General features: G+C 40.7%; 2 protein-coding genes across 3 annotated transcripts in view; one reads left to right on the plus strand and one right to left on the minus strand.

Annotated features, from left to right (window-relative positions):
- UPF2 (UPF2 regulator of nonsense mediated mRNA decay) overlaps positions 1-16,337 on the minus strand; it is a gene marked incomplete at its 3' end in the record, with an annotated part of 673,568 nt that extends 657,231 nt beyond the window's left edge. For both annotated transcript variants that reach the window (XM_082254342.1, XM_082254343.1), the window contains exon 1: positions 16,330-16,337. The remainder of the gene's footprint in view (positions 1-16,329) is intronic.
- CAMK1D (calcium/calmodulin dependent protein kinase ID) overlaps positions 1-19,826 on the plus strand; it is a 422,171-nt gene that overhangs the window by 20,254 nt on the left and 382,091 nt on the right. The gene's annotated exons all lie outside the window — the stretch shown is intronic.

Genomic DNA, 19,826 nt, shown 5'->3' on the forward strand with positions numbered 1-19,826 from the left:
AGCCTCATTTAGGCCAGCAGCTTCTCCAGGGAGAGAGGAAAGGGGAGGGGGGTCACGTGACCGGTGCAATATATGAAATAAATAAATAAATAAGATACAAAGGAACATTTTTGAACGTTTAAAAGGATATAGATCCATTTCTATTGCTCATTACATGTGAGTAATGAGTTTTAGGCTCTGTTTCCACTAGTGCAACTTGTCATGCGACTTTGGACACATAAAGTCGTATGACAAGTCACAGCCCATTAATTCCAATAGGTAAGGTGCCTGTACTAATTTGATGGGACTTTTATCCAGAGTGTAAAGTTGTTTGTACAAGTCACACTAGTGGAAACTGAGCTTTAGTCTACATTTCCACTATTGCGATTTAGAGTGAGACTTTGTTGCGACTTTACACTCTCTGGATCAAAGTTGCATCAAAGTAGTGCAGGCACCTTTTCAAAGTTGCATAGATGGGAATGGGTGCCATTGATTAGTTGCCCTAGTGGAGATGTAGACTTAGTGTGGTTGCCTGTACTATGATCATTGTAGACTGTGAGCTGAGACCCCAGAGCACTTCCAGATACACTGACAGTTCCCCCCTCCCCCTGTGTCCAGCTTCCTTCTCCTATGGTAGTCTTCATTCAAAGCCCAGCACAGCTATACTGTATATGTGCCCCTCCACCCCAGGGTCCTGTGTGATTGGCTCTTTTTTTTATTTCTTCATTTTCTCATGAATTAGGATGTACAATTCATCCTTACTGATGAGAGAACACTGGGCGGGAACCTATCATCAGCTCCTCCCATTCTCTATACACCCACTTGCTACAGAGGAACAGTGCCCCTCCCTGGAAGTGATGTCACTAGCTTTCAGTAACCATACCCACTTGCTGCTCTTGGACTCAGCAGGAAGAGGGATTGAAGTCATGTGACATCACTGAAAACTGCTAAATAAAGGTAGAAAAACTGGGATTTTTTCATTTTGACACGTAAGGCTGAACTCAGCTCACATTATTGTTTGCAGGGGGGGAAATAAGGTATTAGGCTGTACTTACGCTTTAAAGCCATTTGAAGTGATCAATCAAGGATAGTTTTTACAGTGGAGAAAAATAAGGCTTGCCACTGCTACACTCAAGGGGTAAGAAAATGAATGCAATCTCCAAGATTCCAAAATTTCAAACAAGGTTTCAGTAGGATTATAGTAAGTAATGAATGTTTCCACAGACATAAACAGATATTCCTTTCAGTTGGTAATCAGTTGTGAATCAGCGAAAATCTAAGTTGTTTTTGTCATTGTTCACCTGTAAGTGTGTTAACATGGCCATTCCCGGACTCTTGGTAATGTGATGGCCCCTACCTGGCTATAGTGGTGGTTACTCCTTGGTTTAATTAGTGGTGCCTTTCTGGCTGTTGCTTTTCTACTGTAATGGTGATTATTCCTATACTGCCGTTTTGTAGTAGTGGTTAGTCCCTGTGAACACTGGAGTTCTGGTTGCAATTGCAGCCATTTTTTGGCTGTAATATTGGTCACAAATATGGCCATTATGATCAGTCTCTGGGTCTAGAAGTAGTGCAGTCATATATCCCGGTTGTAGCATTGTTTTTTTCCTGTTTCTAATGGTGGTCTGTCTCTGTGTTCGGTGGTGGTCACTATCCCTGTGTTTAGTGGTAGTCAGTCCATGGGGGAGATTTACTACAACTGGCGCACACAGAATCTGGTTCAGCTATGCATAGTAAATCAGTTTCTAACTTCAGCTTCTTCAATTAAGCTTTCACAGTAAAACCTGGAAGCTGATTGGCCGAAACGTGTCAGGTGACCTTCCTACCCAAGCATAGACACGCTGAGAACTGCGGACTTTACTGCCATTTATCTTCTATTGTTTGTAAGTAGCCTTCAATACATTTTTAATTGCTATCTATTTCCTGCACTATGAGATTATCTACTTTTTGGGTATCTACTGGTTATTTCTGATGAATGGATTCGGTTGGATTACCCTGCCATACATGCACCTATGAGTCAGATCGATCCCATGTAAGGATACCCTTGCCTGTCAGAAATCTACTGTTTTGTTGCTTAATATTTTGACCTCCTGGTAAGCAGTTAGGTAGACTCACTGTGGTGCCGAGTGATTCCTGCACGACTATCTGGTGTCAGTCTCCTTTCATCCTTTATTGTCCATTGACTCTGGTTATGCGACCTTTCATTATTCAGCATTACTTCACCATGAGTTTATCTCCTCTTTTTTTGATGGATCTCGATTACCGTGTTTTTCTCATCCTTGAGTGGATTTGTGGATGCACAGCTGTGTTGTTATATATGAAGTAATCCCGGTCTGCTGAAGAGGATTTGTTGTCTGGCGTTATGTCTTTTACCTTCTGGTAAGCAGTTAGAACAACTCACCCTGGTTATTGGTGTCTAATTGCACAGACGTTGGTGACGAACTCTCTGCCCTGTGGTTTTTAGCACTGTTTCATGAACTTTGTTTAATAAATCTATACCCATGTGTACTGTGGTGAACCCCTGTCCAATGATAGTTCCAGGGTAGAGTAGTGGTCAGGCTGTGTCCAATGGTGGTTCTTCAATAGTCATTGTAACCATTAGTGGTCTTCAGATGTTGTGTTGGTCCATGTTTCTGGTGATGGTGGTGCAGGTGGCCAGTTTCCTGGCTGGTTATTCCAACTCTATGCTCTTCCTTCTTCCCTCTTCTTGTCCCCATGGCCCAAGGCAATCAGAGAGCATAATGGGGATAAAAGGAGAGGTGGTAAAATATGGAAGAAACAAGTCATATTAAAGGACCCCCAGACACGAAACAAGGCTGTGCTATTTAGCTGGGCTCCAGGCCCCCCTCCTTTTTTTTTTACTCACCACAGTAACCACATGCCTAATTATTATTATTATTATTATTATTATTATTATTATTATTATTATTTTTATGTAGAAAACGATTTGGGGAGTATTTGTGAATAATGGAAAAATGAGTGGCTTTAAAATATGGCTTGAACTATAACATTTCTTTAAAATGGAGTCCCGGGCACAAAAAAATTTTTTCAATGAAAATACCCCCGGGACAGTCAGGGCTAGTACATTCCACAATGGATAGCCTCTGATCTGTCCCGGTTCGCACTTACCTGCAAGAAGAAATACTCACTTATAAAATTTCTTCTCCAGCGTTGCCATCTTGGATGTGGGCAGCTGAAGCCAGCGTGATCCTCTTCTGCGTCCTCTTCCGTGTCTTCTTCTCCCAGAATGCGCCTGCACCGGTCCTGCTCGTCACTTCCGGTGCGGCGCCGCATTCCTACACAGCTTCTGGGCATGGAATGCGGCGTCGCACCGGAAGTGACGAGCGGGGCCGGTGCCGTTGCATTGATTCCTGGGAGCGATGACGTTCAGCTCCCAGGAATCATTGCAAACCGGAAGTGACGGCGCGGACTGCGGCCGCCGAGGGAGGAAGTGGAAGAAAGGTGAGTACTTTCTGCAATTACAAGGTAAGTAAAAAAAAAAAAATCCTAACTATCCATTTCTGTTTCAGGTGAGGAAAAGCAAGCAGGTGGCCATAAAATCAGTTATGTCGATTTTGTGGCCGGAACTCCGCTTTAAGAGCAAAGCAAAGTATCACATATTGTCATCTCCAGTTTATCATAGGACATGGAGGACACTGGCAGAGAAATGCTAGGCTCCCATTGTAATTTTTTAGGCATTTGGCTACCTGGCTGCTACTGACACATGGCCTTATTGTATGCAGTCAGTAAATAAATTAGGAGTTAGTTTTTACTGAAGACAAGAACCATTGAGGTTTATGATGGCATGACCAGAAAATTGCTATATTATCTCTAGAGCGGGAAGCAAACTGTTTATGGCCTTGGAACATGTGTAAACAAGTTGATCAACAAGCACCTCTTGTTTTCAGGCTGATGCTAAGACATGCACTTAGCAGACACCCCAGGCTGTACTGAGAAGAATATAGTACAGCCCTAACCTTCTGAATTTGCTATTTGTCTGGCTGTCTTCGCAATGGCTTCAATGCATTCTAAGTAAAGCTGGCCATGTATATCTCAAAATCAGCTGATTCCTGCTAAATCGGCTGAAATTCTAGGCTTGAGTGGCCCTGTTGGCACCAACCGGCTTGACAAAACTGGGCTGAAAATTGAAGGGACTGGTTGGAAAATTGTCAGCTGAACAGTAATTGCATCCTACCCCATAACAAAATTCAAGAAAATTCCAAATCCGCTTAGTCATAGAACTTGAGCGTTATCAAAACTTAATTCCAAAGTCCCCCTTGATACAAGGGTGACAAAACCACATAATGGTGCACGCGACAGGGAGGGAGGGAGGGGAGCTCATCGAGCTGATCCAGGACAGACTGAGGAGATCTATGCCGCGCGTCTTCTTATATAGCCCTAGGCACATGACTTCTCCTCAGGCTAAACACGTTTTCCCCACCCTTCGTACATGTGACTTTCCCGCCTCACAATTTAAAATCCCGCTCAAATGTACCTGACAAGATTCCCGCCCATTTTTAAAAAACTAGCCTGACTAAACCAAACGCTTAAGCTTATATTAAGTGCCTAATGATTAAATTATATAACGGTTGGAGTTTTATTAAATGTAACCCTTTAGCAGCCACAAGCCCATGCTGTGGGCATTATATTACTATGCCCACATAACATTCACAATGTTTAGCATGGAATCAAGTCATTTTCTCTCCTTCAGGTGTGTGGCTAGCACTGGTGACCTGTACTCATACAAATCACATAATGGACACCGCAAACATTTTTTTAATGCACATTTTGTGATGCACTTTATTGATATTTTCTTGTATTATAATAGAGTTGGTTGATTAGAGCACTTTGGGAGTGCGGATCTTAATATTTTGATAAATATGTGATAAATATATGAAGCAGCCCTAAAAACATTAACTCAATATTGTGAAAATACAAAAATAGGTGAAAAATGTGTATAAAAATATCACACCAGATATATAAATAGTGTCCATAAGAGCCCATTCACAAGGGCTAAAAAGGAAAAATATATGTTAAACAAGAAAACCCAAAGGAACCAAATTGTCCACGATTCACTTGCTCCACCAGTATACCCATAATCACAATTCCTAGTGCTTCCATGACCAATTATTAAAGCCTCTTACCGGACCCTGTGGACCATCATATACAGTAAAACCTTGGATTGCGAGCATAATTCGTTCCGGAAACATGCTTGTAATCCAAATTTTCCCATAAAAAATAATGGAAACTCAGATGATTCGTTCCACAAGTCCTTCACTTTATAGTCTATATACAAAGATTATAGCAATGTGATAGGTTGTGTCATCATAAAATGTCCATCCACAAATGGCGCCTCCACAAGGGAATTAGAAGCAAAATCCAGCAGGAGCTACAGAGTATAAAAGAGAAGAGAGGTGCCTCTAAGTGTAGCAGTATGGGGACATTTAATGAAGGTACAACATTTAGCAACTCACATGGTTGATGATTAAGAGGCACATCTAAGTATGCAGGCATCCGGGGTAAAGCTGTCCACATAGACCATTTTCTGAACCACTGGCTCTCACCGATGTCAGTCTGCAATAGTTATTGGGAAGACTACCCTGCAGTAGAGTGATCTGAAAGTGAGACTTTGAATCGCTCGATGAGCGCAGCGTCGAAAGGTGTGATGAAGATGGCAGTGTGGAGGATGGTCTATGTGGACAGCTTTTCCCCCGGATGCCTGCATACTTAGTTGTACCTGTTTTAATCATCAACCAAGTGAGCTGCTAAATATTGAACATTCATTAAATGTAACAATATCGCTACACTTAGAGGCGCCTCTCTTCTCTTTTATACCCAGTTGTGGCACGACGCTACTTGTATATCAAGACATCACTTGTATATCAAGTCAAAATTTATAAAAAAAATTTGCTTGTCTTGCAAAGCGCTCTCAAACCAAGTTACTCTCAAACCAAGGTTTTACTGTAGTATGGTCAAATGGGCCTTTTACATCTCTCTATGAAGGGAGACTCCAAAGCCCTAAACGTGATCCAGTCATGGTTGGTTCATCAGCAGGAAGAAAAGAAAAAAGCATATACGCCCATAGTGTAACCCATAAAAAAAAATGGATTAAAAAAATAACAAGTGAAAAACTTGCAAAGGGAATCACACTAAGCAAATCCTTGGGCAATAGGTTTAAAAAATATTACATATAGTACTAAAAACAGATACAACTGCTCTCCCAAAAACCAGCAGGCTGTGTGGCTGCACTGGACTCTCCCACTGGTCAACAAGTGTGCGTGATGACGAAGCGCTGTAGCCACGCCACGATTCATATTTGCTACACATTAGATTCATATTTCAAGTCAGTGACTCGAAGAAAGAGTAAGGCTCCATGTACACGGGACGCTGGAAATGGCCGTTTAGGAGCAGTTGGGCGTTTTTTTCAGAAGCCCCTGAACCCATCTACATTTTATCTTATCTGTCCATGTACACCAGGTCGTTTACAGTCATTTGCAGGCAGTTGCGTTCAGGGACTGTTTTTAGAACGCAATTATTTGCGTTCGAACGTGTGTTTCCCGGCGTTTAAAACGCACAAACGCGTCCAAACGCGTCTAAACGCGTCCGAACACGTCTGAACGCGATGACCCGCGTTTAGCGTTCGCGTTTTTCCACTTTTAAAGGGGAATCATTTTTTTGACCTCTAGGAACGCTTCTAAACGCAAACGCCCGCAAACGCTGCTAAACGCGGGTACAAACGTCCTAAAAATTCCAGCATTCAAAGGGACTTTTAACAACGTCCCGTGCACATGGAGCCTTAGACAGTTATTTAGTATTTTTTGGTATATACAGTGGGTACGAAAAGTATTCAGACCCCCTTAAATTTTTCACTCTTTGTTATATTGCAGCCATTTGCTAAAATCATTTAGGTTCATTCTTCTTCCTCATGAATGTACACATAGCACCCCATACTGACAGAAAAACACAGAATTGTTGACATTGTTGCAGATTTATTAAAAAAGAAAAACTGAAATATCACATGGTCCTAAGTATTCAGACCCTTTGCTCAGTATTTAGTAGAAGCCCCCTTTTGATCTAATACAGCCAGGAGTCTTTTTGGGAAAGATGCAACAAGTCTTTCACACCTGGATTTGGGGATCCTCTGCCATTCCTCCTTGCAGATCCTCTCCAGTTCTGTCAGGTTGGATGGTAAACGTTGGTGGACAGCCATTTTTAGGTCTCTCCAGAGATGCTCAATTGGGTTTAAGTCAGGGCTCTGGCTGGGCCATTCAAGAACAGTCACGAAGTTGTTGTGAAGCCACTCCTTCGTTATTTTAGCTGTGTGCTTAGGGTCATTGTCTTGTTGGAAGGTAAACCTTCGGCCCAGTCTGAGGTCCAGAGCACTCTGGAGAAGGTTTTTGTCCAGGATATCCCTGTACTTGGCCGCATTCATCTTTCCCTCGATTGCAACCAGTCGTCCTGTCCCTGCAGCTGAAAAACACCTCCACAGCATGATGCTGCCACCATCATGCTTCACTGTTGGGACTGTATTGGACAGGTGATGAGCAGTGCCTGGTTTTCTCCACACATACCGCTTAGAATTAAGGCCAAAAAGTTCTATTTTGGTCTCATCAGACCAGAGAATCTTATTTCTCACCATCTTGGAGTCCTTCAGGTGTTTTTTAGCAAACTCCATGCGGGCTTTCATGTGTCTTACACTGAGGAGAGGCTTCCGTCGGGCCACTCTGCCATAAAGCCCCGACTGGTGGAGGGCTGCAGTGATGGTTGACTTTCTACAACTTTCTCCCATCTCCTGACTGCATCTCTGGAGCTCAGCAACAGTGATCTTTGGGTTCTTCTTTACCTCTCTCACCAAGGCTCTTCTCCCCCAATAGCTCAGTTTGGCCGGACGGCCAGCTCTAGGAAGGGTTCTGGTCGTCCCAAACATCTTCCATTTGAGGATTATGGAGGCCACTGTGCTCTTAGGAACCTTAAGTGCAGCAGAAATCTTTTTGTAACCTTGGCCAGATCTGTGCCTTGCCACATTTCTGTCTCTGAGCTCTTCAGGCAGTTCCTTGACCTCATGATTCTCATTTGCTCTGACATGCATTGTGATCTGGAAGGTCTTATATAGACAGGTGTGTGGCTTTCCTAATCAAGTCCAATCAGTATAATCAAACACAGCTGGACTCAAATGAAGGTGTAGAACCATCTCAAGGATGATCAGAAGAAATGGAAAGCACCTGAGTTAAATATATGAGTGTCACAGCAAAGGGTCTGAATACTTAGGACCATGTGATATTTCAGTTTTTCTTTTTTTAATAAATCTGCAACAATGTCAACAATTCTGTGTTTTTCTGTCAGTATGGGGTGCTATGTGTACATTCATGAGGAAGAAGAATGAACTTAAATGATTTTAGCAAATGGCTGCAATATAACAAAGAGTGAAAAATTTAAGGGGGTCTGAATACTTTTCGTACCCACTGTATTTATTTCAGTAATGTTTCCCTTTAACCACTCCTGATATGTGTCTGTTGTACCATATATTTGTGTTAAAAAGTATCCTGTTCTCTTTTTTATTGCTTCCTTTGTGTGAAATACCTGGTGTACCTGTCAGCCCCCCTGCTTGTCCTATTTCAAACTGACCACTTTAGACATAGAAGCACATCCATCCCAGAGTGGTCTGTTTCCTGTCTGTGTTGGGGGAACAGCCTGCCTGTCCTGTAATGACTAATGCCTCGTACACACGCAACGATTATCGGCCGACCGATCGGCCGACTTTTGTCCAGTGTTGTTTTGTTGGTTGAAATGTGCTCTAGACTGCACACAAATTTTTTCGCCCAACAAAAATCAACTTCAGAAGTGATGTCATGTGCTGGTTTACTTTTCCGTGTGTTTTTTCTTCTCTGAGCATGCGCAGTCTTGCTCATTAGATTTTTGTCTGCCGAAATCTGTACTGACTGACGGAAAATCGGCCGTTGTGTTGACGGCCAACAAAAATTTAATAGCCTGCACACCAGATTTTATTCGGCCGAAAAGTCGGAGTCGGTTGTCGAAAGCATCATACTAACAAGCCGAAAATTGGCCGATCGGACGTTGGCCGAAAATTCACGGCCAACTATCGATGCGTGTGTACGAGGCATAAGACTTGTGCTGACACTACCCCCTGCATAGCCAATCACTGGGAAGACCAGTTTCCTGCTGTTTCTCCACCTCCACCTATTCAAGTCCCTTATGTAGCTGTGAATAGAGGTTATGTGATCACTTATAAGAAAAACAAAAACACTTAACCCTTTGATCGCCCCTGATGTTAACCCCTTCCCTGCCAGTGTCATTAGTACAGTGACAGTGCATTTTTTTTTAGCACTGATCACTGTATTGGTGACACTGGTGCCCAAAAAGTGTCACTTAGTGTCAGATTTTTCTGCCACAATGTCACAGTCCTGCTAAAAATTGCTGATCTCCGTCATTACTAGTAAAAAAAAAAAATTACATAAATATGTCCCATAGTTTTTAGACGCTATAACCTTTGTACAAACCAATCAATAGAGGGTTATTGGGATTTTTTTTTTTTTTTACCAAAAAACATGTAGCAGAATACATATTGGCCTAAATTGATTTTTTACATTTTTTTCTTGGGAATGTTTTATAGCAGAAAGTAAAAATATTGTTTTTTTTTTTTTTTCCAAAATCGTCGCTCTTCTTTTGTTTATAGCGCAAAAAATAAAAACCGCAGAGGTGATCAAATACCACCAAACGAAAGCTCTATTTGTGGTAAAAAGGGCATCGATTGTATTTGGGTATAGTGTCGCATGACTGCCCAATTGCCAGTTATAGTAATGCAGTGCCGTATTGCAAATAAATGGCCTGGTCATGAAGGGGGGTAAACCTTCCGGGGCTGAAGAGGTTAATGCATAGAATGCATTAAGATAAAAAAAACCTTCTGACTTTACAACCACTTTAAGTATACACACCTTTGCAAATCCACACCCTTGAAGTAAACCAGGTTTGTATATTAAATAGTATTCAGACAGAAAAAATGATGGCTGTATAATGTGTCTCCTGAAGATATTCTAGGTGCGTACGGTTCTTATGCAATCCTATATAGAGAATTTCCTTCCTATTAATCTTGACAATATTTTTCAGTTTTCGGGCATGAGGTAAAGTTCCAAGGTCACAGAATGGATAATTGGATTAAAACCCAGCACTCCAGTTTGTCCATAAATGTCATTCCTAAGCAGAGCAATTAATTGCTGGGATACATGTTCAGAGATGACAGCTAAGTCACCGCATGCTTATGGGTGTCATCACATTTCTAATCTATGTACATTGTGAAGCAGCTGAAGAGAACATGATTCACATTCTGACAAAAATCAGGTGTGCAGTCCAATTATCTCTTCATTCTGGGGCCGTTCACACCGGAATGTGGTGTGGGAAACCCGCTTTTCATGCACATTTCCCACACCGCATTCCAAATGCACTGGGGGGGGGGGGGGGGGGGTCAGTCTGCTATGGGAGGCAATAGATTAATAATGACACCCAGATTGCAAATACACTGCGTTTGGCTGCACCAGATCGCTTGGTACCGCAGTACCATGTGATCTGATTGCAGTGCAATTTTAGGTGCGATCCAGTGCGATTTCAGCCTATTTAAATAAATGGGTTGGAAAAACGCCACTGTAAAGCACGTATAACTAACAGCAAAACCTTTTTTTGTTTTGGACAGAACGGAGAGGGAATAGAATACCTATAACCTTTTTTTAATTGCTGTTTATGCCCCCATTAGGGAGATTCCCCCTCTCCATTTGTCCTGTTTACCGTTATCATCGAAAGTGAAAGCAAACTAAAATTCTAAGTTTTGGGTCGTCCCCAGAAAAGTAATAGTGGGTACATTAAAAAAGTATAAAAAGGACATTGCCTATATAGCTCTTTGTACCACAAACCAAAAACACTATTTAATTCATTTTTAATATTCAGAGCAAACTCACCCATCCATCCATGCCTCCATGTTTTATTTTGTTGAGAAATCACTTTGAAAATCACCCCCCTAGCTTTCCTGACCGTGGCCAGCTTGAATAAGGACAAATGATTCATGTAGCATTCACTTCCTAGAATCTCTCTGCCCTTGGCTCAAACGCGCATGCAGGAGAGTGTGTTTAGCTGAGAAAATCCCTCCTCCCCTCCCAAAGACTCCTGGGATGTATGGCATCATTTGCCTAGGCAAGAAACCAGGAACTAACTGAAGAAATGCAAAACAAATGTTAAAAACAAGTAAAAATTATATACTTTTCTATTTTTTAATGCTAGCAGTATGTAGATTAAAAATAATCAATGTTGATTTGGTTTTTTTGGCTATACTTATCTTTTGGGTCACAGGAGAGCACTTATTTCTGCTCTCCTGTGACCCAGATTCAGCTGACAGAGAGCTAAAGCCCACTGTTTGCTGATTTTGTAGAGTCATTCTAGGCTTTGGAAGGATCCAGACTTTAAGGTCGGGATCCACCCAGATGCCTGACCAGCAGCTGTCTCAGCCTCTATGCCCCTCTACAGCCCGGCACTCTAGTGAGCACTGGAGGGACAGGGCAGAGAGTGGTGACTGACAGTCAGTGCCCTCTATTTATTGAAGGCAGAGAGTTATCAGCGGTAATGTGACTGCTCAGTCTTAGAACCGGTAGGTAATAGTGGCAGCATTGGAGCCATGTTGCATCTATATCGTGAGTATGTATGTTTGTTTTTTATATATCCCACACATCTCCTTTAACACATCTCCTTTAATAAAACGGGTGCAATACTTTTCTCTGGTTCATATTAGGACCCATGGTGCGTTTTTTGCACATGCATTAAATGTGTATTATGCTGTGCATTTACTGTATATGCATTGCATTAAGGCAGCCCATTGAAAATAATGAGCTGCTAATACACCCAAAACGTGTCAAAAATTGGACATGTCATGTTTTTTTTCTAACATAATGCAACATCCTAACCTTGTGGTGCATTGTGGCTTGCTGCAATGCAGCTGCCCTACCTTTAAAATGAATGGTACCGAAGTGTAACAATACATATAATGCATTTTGCCTTGTATTACCGCAATGCAATAATGTGACTGGGCCCATAAAAATTCTTATTATTAAACCTTGCTTTTCTAAGGTCACATAGGCCTTTTGTAAAAAATGCATTGATTTTCGCCCAGACGACGTCTTTTGATGACGAAACGTTGGTGACTCCAGACGCAACGTCCACACGCCCCTTCTACGAGCCGGCTACTACTTTCATGCTGACTGGGACGGCGCTATTGAATCCCCAGCCACCATTTTCCTTGTGCCTGTTTGTACTTCATCTATGTAAGTAGTTTTTTGAACAAACTTCATTATTGTTTTTATACGGGATTACGCTATGGTCTTGTGTACTATTCTTTTCCACACTCCCATCTGATTACTACGGAGCTACCTTGAGGAATTTATCATTCCACGGCGCTACCTACGGTCTTTTGGAGTTCCTAAGATTTATGCTTTGTTTGGCGAGGCTGTCTCATTCATTTGAGTAGCCACGGCTTTCTGGTAAGCTGCTTCTCTTACTTGAGCACTGAGGTGTCCCCACTTTGCACACTTCCCTGGGTGTCACAGGAAGGAAGGATTGTTACCACATCTACATCCCTGGATTGGTTTTATATTGGACTTTCCTTTGGGATCTTTTGTCACTCTTTTATGTTTTCACGCTTTTTAAATATGCTTTTTGAATGAAATTTCCTTTCATTGTATTTATCATCATCTATATTTAGCGCTGCACTTTTTGTTATTATTGATTTTGATTGCATGTGTTTGGCAGAATACAGCGAGCATGTACTGACTTTTGCTGTGGAGGATCAGAGCTGTATGTAAAACAAATTACAGTACAAGGCACTGTACGGCATCTAGCAGTACATGAGACTTAGCCAAACCAGATTTCCAGCTGTTTTTGAACAACACACCCTAGCATGACTCTTTTAATTAGAATATTGGTGTTTTATGGGCAGTACAATGGCTTAGTGGTTAGCACACACAGTATATGCCTTGCAGCACACTGGGGACCAGTACACTATCTGCATGGAGTTTACATGTTTCCGCCCACACTTCAAAGACATACTGGGAGGTACGTTGGACCTAATATGTGTGTATACATTTGCTATGCATATGTTCTGCATGTCAGACCTGAACTGAGAAAATGGGAGAGTTGAAGAAAGGCCGGATGACCTACCTTGTAAAAAAATTTGCCAAGAAAATTCTTTGAAAAATGACTTTTGCAAGCATTAGACTTCGCCCATAGAATCGCTGAGAGTCAGGTATGACTGAATAGATATATACATGCCTTTTATGTTTCAGAATGTTTCTTGTTTATTTGTACACGTGACTGTATGAGACATGTAGTCATACCTAAAATTAAAAATTAGAGGTACAATATATCATTCTACTGTGACAGAATGTGTGTCTACATTTAAAGGATTATTTATGATTACTCATGTGCAATTAAAAAAACAATTTTATTTTATTTGCCGGAGGAAAAAAAGGAGAGATTTTTGTGGTGTGAATACATTGGAGTTTACAATGATCACGCCTTGCTTAATAATATTTACACATTTAAATATATGTCTTACACCGCACTGGCAGCTGTAGATATAGAAATGTTTCATTTAAGTTTAAGGTATCATTTATTTCTTGGCAGTGAAGTTAATTAAAGTGATGGAAGCAATAAACTGCTTGTGGCATGTGTAATTTACAGGATATCTAAACCCAGAGACAATAATGTAATATACTATATCACAGCTTACCAGTCCATGGATGTGATGGCTGCATTCGTTTTCATTTTTCAGGCTATAAACATTGTCAATATAGACAGGTGGTCTCCAAACTGGGGCCCTTACTTGCTTTTATCCGGCCCTTGGGGCACTATTCCTCCCTTCTAGATTGTAAGCTCTAATGAGCAGGGCCCTCTACTTCCTCCTGTTTTGAACTGTATTGTAACTGTATTGTCTTCCCTCACATTGTAAAGCGCTGCGCAAACTGTTGGCGCTATATAAATCCTGTATAATAATAATAATACTGATAAAAGACACTATTCCGCCATGTGACACCAACAATAGAACACCATTATTTTATTATTATTTTTTTTTATAATATAAATATAATAAGATACTAATACAGGAAACATTATTTTTGGCCAGAAAACAAATAGCGGTAAAATGGTTACAGGCGGCATCACTGTCAGTGAATCAATGGATTAAAACTGTTAATCAAATAATTCCCTATGAAAAGATAATGTATGAACATAGAGGGGTAATACAAAAATATCATAAGATTTGGAATGTATGGATAAATGCCAATGTTACTCTCGATAAGAGTGAAATATGGAAGGAAACTATTGTCTAATTACCAAAGTATAAGGGTATGTTAATATATTAAGATGGATATATGTCATGTTTTATAGTACACTGATTCTCTTCTATCTGTATATTTGTGAATGTAGGGATCCCTTGGGGAACCAAACGTATGTGATTGAGTATGTTAAGAGATGCATATTATTTGTAATGATTAAATAATTCTGTAATAAAGAGTATTAAAAAAAAAACAATAGAACACCATTTCTCCCACTGACACCGCTAATGGGGCACTATTCTTCCCTATGATAACGATGATGGGGCACTATTCTTCCCCTAGTGCCAAATGGGGCAATGTTTACTCCCACTGGTGTCAGGAAAATTTCCACTACAGCTGGTCACAGTCCAGAATCCCTAAAGTCTGATAAGCAATAAACCAGCCCTTTGTTTAGAAAGTTTGGAGATCCCTGGTATAGATAATATCTGCAGATCTTGCCAGTCACTTTCTGTGAGCTGAACTTAAAGTACCAAAATTAGATTTTCCTTCCGCAAACTACTATTCCCCCTATTTCCCATGTAACAGAGATGTAAGATCAGCCTGTGTAACAACCATGGCTCCATCCATAGTATTTAGCATAGTTGCCCGACAACAGCACGTATATTAGGTGCCAGTCACATGAACGGTTGATTGGGTCCACCTGTCAGTTTTTCAGATGGACCTGAACAGAAGATCCATAAGTTCCTGTGGACAGGCAGGTGCAAATGGACTTCTGTACCTTTAAACCCGCCTACCTTGGTACGATGAGGTCCACTAAAAAAACTGGAAGGGGGTTCATCTTCTGTTTTGGCAGATTAGATTGGAGGTAGTGGGGTGTAAACAAACAGTGGAGCCCGTTTACTCCAGGTCGCCCATATAGCAGATCAGGCTCAGTCCTTGTCCGCTCTAAATAAACTGAGCAGATATCCACCCGCTCTGCTCCAAATAGTAGGGGATCTGTGAGCTGATCCCCTGCTGATTTCAAACAAAATCACACCCTGTGTGAAAAAGGGCCTTATTCGTAGGATCACTCAGTAAAAAAAAAAAAAAAACAGAGAAACCTAAATTAGCCACCTCATCTAAGGACAGATAAGTTGTAATAAATCGTTTTGGGTTTAGATACACTTTAAACATTTTGATTAAAATTAGTTTATTGTATGTTGATTAAAATAAGCCAGTTTAAAAATAGTCAGTCCTCTTATTCTCCACCTTGAAGGGTCTTCTCTTAGACTAATTTGGCCCAAGAGGCTACTTAACCCGTAAAACATGGTAATATCTAAAATTTGTTTTTAAGTTTATCTGTCGTATGGAACATGGCCTTCATAGTTTTATCACATATGATGTATACTGTTACCTTCTAAAGTGTGTTCCTTTGGTCTTACGGATCGAGTGAGTCAGGTTTTTGTGGACACCTTTTTAGTTAACATGTGAACTTACATGCGAAATCTCTGATATCAGGTATATTACATTTTTTAGAACTGTATTATATGTTAAAATACCTGGCTGGACAGTGTTAGACACATTAGATCACACAAGTGATCGGATGAGACCCGCCTTTCAATTTTTCAGGTGGAACTGATCAGAAGGTCCATGCATTCCTATGGACAGGCGGGTATAAGTGAACTTCATTTCCACCCGCCTACCTCTGGGTCCGATCTGGTCTGCAAAAATAAATAAATAAGGTGTTTTGTTTAGGAGTGGAGGGCAGTTGGTTGTAAACAGACAGTGGAGTTAGTTTACTCCCGGCTGCCCATAGAGCAGAGCTGGCTCTGTCCGTGTCCGCTCTGCATAAACAGATGTGTCATCCGCATGGTCTGCTCCAATCAGCAGGGGGTGTGTGAGCTGATCTCCTGCTGATCGGAACAAAATCTGAAACCGTATGAAAGGGACCTTAGTACGGAAGGTATAATGGTTGCGTATTTATCTGTATACACCTTGTCCAAAATTAAAAACTCAAAAAAATTCACTCAAAATAACATACAACTTAATTTGTAAACACCAAGAGATGCCTGCACATATGTTCTTTTTAAGCAAAGCACACTGGACACCTCCAGGATCTGGGGTGCTCAATATCAAATGCTGACTTTAAGCTTTGAAGTCAGAAACTTGTTTCTCTGTTGATCAGAGAGACACAACATATTGCATTGATGTTTGCACAGATGTGTGGAAGAGCTCTCAGAAATAAGAGCTGGAAGGAGATATTGCATATTTGATTACACTGGATTTACAGTATGTGCAGATCCCCGTTGATGCCTGCTTTTAAAGATTCATATCCATTAGAGCACTACCAGTAAAGACATAGGTTTACTTAAAGAGGAACTACACTAATTCCCCCCCCCCCCTCCCACCCCACAGAAAGATCCCAAACCCTTGTTCCTGTTTTTAAAAAAATAAAAAATAAAATAAAAAAAACGTAATTAACAAGGCAGTCCTGCGTTGTTTTGCTTGAAGTAGGGTGCTCTAGAATGGATGGCACAGTGGGTGTACAGCCATGGGCAATAGTTTTGAGAATGACGCAAATATTAATTTGTACAAACTCTTCTGCTTCAGTGTTTTTAGTTCTTTTTGTCAGATGTTGCTATGGCATACTGAAACTGAAGTATAATTACAAGCATTTCATAAGTGTCAAAGGCCTTTATTTGCAATTACATAAAGTTTAAAGCAATGTTTGCAGTGTTGACCCTTCTTTTTCAAGACCTTTGCAATTCGCCCTGGCATGCTGTCAATCAACTTCTGGGCCACATCCTGACTGATGGCAGCCCATTCTTGCATAATAAATGCTTGGAGTTTGTCAGAATTGGTGGGGTTTTTTTTCGTTCGCCCACCTCTTGAGGATTGACCACAGGTTCTCAATGGGTTTAAGATCTGGGGAGTTTCCTGGCCATGGACCCAAATTTCAATGTATTGTTCTTCAAGCCACTTATTTATCACTTTTGCCTTATGGTAAGATGCTCCATCATGCTGGCAAAGGCATTGCTCCTCACCAAACTATTCTTGAATGGTTGGGAGAAGTTGCTCTCGGAGGAAGTTTTCTGTACTGTTCTTTATTCATGGCTGTGTTCTTAGGCAAAATTGTGAGTGAGCTTACTCCCTTGGCTGAGAAGCAACCCCAAACATGAACAGTCTCAGGATGCTTTACTGTTGGCATGACACGGGACTGATGGTAGCGTTCGCCTTTTCTTCTCCAGACAAGGTTTTTTCCAGATGCCCCAAACAATTGGAAAGGGAATTCATCAGAGAAAATTACTTAACCCAGTCCTCAGCAGTCCAATATCTGTACTTTTTGCAGAATATCAGTCTGAACCAGATGTTTTTCCTGGAGAGAAGTGGTTTCTTTGCTGCTCTTCTTGACACCAGGCTATCCTCCAAAAGTCTTCACCTCCATGTGTGTGCAGATGCACTTACCTGCCTGCTGCCATTCCTGAGCAAGCATTGCACTGGTGGTGCCCCGATCCCATAGCTGAATCAACTGTAGAAGACGGTCCTGGCGCTTGCTGGACTTTCTTGGGAGCCCTGAAGCCTTCTTCACAAATGCAGTGGAAATGTTTTTTATTGGATTAAGTTCATTTTAATGGCAAAGCGGGACTTTGTAATTAATTGCAATTCATCTGATCGCTCTTCATAACATTGTGGAGTATGTGCAAATTGCCATCATAAAAACTGAGGCAGCAGACTTTGTGAAAATTTATATTTGTGTCATTCTCAAAACTTTTGGCCATAGCTGTAGGCAAAAGAGCAGCTATAAAATGTCCATTGTAAAGCTGACCATAGATGGATTGAAATTTGGTTGGTTCAGGGGGAACCAGATTAATTTTGATCCATGTGTGGCGGCGCCTGTTCGACAGAACTTGATCTAATGAACAACTTCTGTTGAACCGGCTTGCTGAAAAATGTTTTCAATCAATGGCTGTAGCCACTGATCAGTTTATTATACTGACAGCGGAGAGTCCCGCAGTCAGAATACAGTGTTTCAGTGGGGAGGATTCCCCTGTCCACCTTTTTTTTTTTTTCAATCAGCCTATTGGCTGATCGAAAAAAAGAACTAGTAATCTATGGCCAACTTAGGTGCTGTATACACAACTGGCTTGTCTCACAATGTTTGAAGAATAAGGTTTCATGAGGTCAGGCCCATTTTAGGTGCACAAGGCAGTTTTCTTTACCTATTGCCTTTGTCACTTTTATGTTAGGTATCTTGCTACAAAGTGAATAGAACTGGCAGTTCCAAAAATAGGATTTTATGACTCTTATGGTGAAAAGAGCACACCTGGTTATCTGGCATTAGCACAAAGCTAGTCAATCAGACCTGGTCCTTTGGTTGCTCTGTTAAAGTTAATTGAGTGTAATGAAAAACAGCAGTACGATATAAAATGGAAGCTGTGGGCACTTTTCTCTACAGATCTGTTTTAAAGTAAACCTGAAGGAAATATATAGAATGTTTTGCTGTGCTTTAGGAAATGCTAGTTACTTATCCATCTCTGGACTTCATATACTGAATTATTGACCTGGAAAAAAGGATTCAACAGATGAACCCAGAGAGTGAAATCAGAACTACTGATTTTCACACTTGTTCTGGGTCAGTATACAAAAAGCAGTGAAGCGACTGGATCAATGTATAAGCCAGACAACTATTGTTAGAGGAAGAGGTTAGCAATGGCCAAAAATATGTTCCGCAGTAAAGGTTTTCTTTACACGTGGGCTTGAATGGGTATAGAGCAGTGCTCGGTAGAAAAGGTTGTCACAGTTGGAAAAGGTTTATTAAAAGTTATTTTTTTTTAAATATACGGTTCTCAGGTAATGAGTAGAGCCAACACGTTTTGAAGGAATTACCTCCCCCTTTGTCAGGTTAATATACATCAAAACATTTAAAAAGACTCAAAACTTTTACAAGCAATGAAATGTGGATCAACTTATATGATCAATGAAACTTTACAATGAGAAATCACAATAAGGCATTACAATTACAATAGAAATCAAAGTGTAAGAAATTAGCGTTTAAAGAAGACACTTAGCTCAGGTCCGATTTTAAGTAATCTCAGTGATGAGCTCATCCTTGGACAGATATACATATATTAGCAAAATGAAAGCTGACTTTAAATAGAAAGCAAAACTAAAAAGTAAACCTGAAAAACATACATACAAAAAACATACATACAAATATGTATGTATGTTTTTAGTTTTACTTTCTACTTAATGTCAACTCATTTTGCCAATATACTGTATGCACTGTATGTCAATGCAATGATCTTCTTACACTGTGATCTCTTACACTTTGATTTATGTTATAATTGTAATATAAGTTGTACATTTCAATGCTTGTAATATGTATGAGTTGTTTGTAGTGTTTTGATGTATACTAGCCCTGATGAAGGGGGAAGCGCTTCTCCCGAAACGTGTTGGCTCTACCCATTCCCTGTGGACAGTGAATTTCAATAAATAACTTTTAGTAAACAACCCAAAGTATAACAAGCTTCGCTACCGAAC

This window comes from Pelophylax lessonae (genome assembly GCF_965119305.1).
Source record: "Pelophylax lessonae genome assembly, chromosome: 4".
NCBI lineage: Eukaryota > Metazoa > Chordata > Amphibia > Anura > Ranidae > Pelophylax > Pelophylax lessonae.